The following is a 1,498-nucleotide window of genomic DNA, read 5'->3' on the forward strand; positions in this document are numbered from 1 at the left end:
GTGCCATATGGTTTTTGGAAGATCCAAAAAAAAAAAAAAAAAAAGCTATTCTGAGATTGTTCCTCCGTTTTATTTTAATTCTATCCTAAGTTGCCAAAAGAGAAAATTTCAAAACAATAATTAAAAAAGAGAAGTTATGCTGTATTTTATCAACCTTAATATTTTTTGTGGTCGCATTTGACCTCAATGGTGAATTCAACAAACTTTGCTGAGCTTGTTGAAATTAATATTGTGCTAGAAAAGCAATTCCATCGACCACAATGTTTTAGGGAAATGTACGGCTAGTCGGAACAGTCTTCAAGATATTGTCAGACTAAGGATATAATCATTTTTCACTTTTCTTTTCAATTAAAGTTCATCCCTGCCATGCCTTCGAGCCATATTCAGAATACTGCTGGGCCTTTCTGAATGTCCAGAAAACAATTTTAACAACTGAAAACATTTGAAGCGTCTGAAATAGAATCATAATTTCCCATCTGTGCTGTCTAAGATAAGATTACGGTACAAAAAGTAAATAATATGAAGAAAGATCTGATATGAAAAATTTGAATTCCTAGGGCTTGAAAAAGAACCCCAAATATTTCTCAAAACTTCTCTATTAAGCAATATTACATACTTATATTTACAGCATTTATTAAATACAGTGCTTTAATCATCAAAAGACATCAGTATTAAGGAGCAACTTCTTCCCAATGGAAGCAGATCAGGTAACTTTTGAGGAAACAGCAAATCAAATGAGGCTCCTGATAAACTCCCTTCATCAGTGCTCTCTACATCTCAGAGGAGGGATGCCCCCTCTTCCACAGAATACACTCTTATTCCCATAGTTAAGTATGTTTCAAGTGATCATTCTGATGTCAACATATCCTGGACCTCTGTCCCCACTCCTCCATTCCCATGCATCTCAAATCTTTATCTCATCTTTCAGCTGTGACTTCCACACAAACACACTTCCCTCTCAATGCTTCATTACTGTGCATGCTAGCCAAAAATCAGAATTAAGTCACTTACAAATTTTTAAGTTTGAGGGTTTTTCTTTTTTTTTTTTTTTTGCATCATTATTACCTACTTGAAATTATTACCTACTGGAAATTACCTACTTGATAATTGTCTCCCGCATTATTTCTCTGTCACATTTTTATTGGGTTTCACGTGAGACCTATGCCTGAGGCTGCATCTTGACTGTTCAACCTAAAATCTATGTTCGCTTATTGCACCCAAACTTCCTGGTTTAGTTTTCATCTGTCAACTCTACAGAAGAAAGGGCAGGTGACAGTTTGATCCAGGCATAGCTTTTCACAAGTTAGAAAGAAGTCTAAGCACAAGCATGAAGGATGTGCCCCTAAAAGCACATCAAGCACCTTTCAAAGATGTCACCACGCTATACAAAGAGCTTGTCAACCAGTTTCTGATCAGGGGCTCTTCCAATCCCCCTTCACAGAGTCTCAAGCTGTGGTCCACATTCACATGATCTTTTGGAATATCCTGGAAGCTCTGG

This window comes from Suncus etruscus, chromosome 8 (genome assembly GCF_024139225.1).
Source record: "Suncus etruscus isolate mSunEtr1 chromosome 8, mSunEtr1.pri.cur, whole genome shotgun sequence".
NCBI classification, from domain to species: Eukaryota; Metazoa; Chordata; class Mammalia; order Eulipotyphla; family Soricidae; genus Suncus; species Suncus etruscus.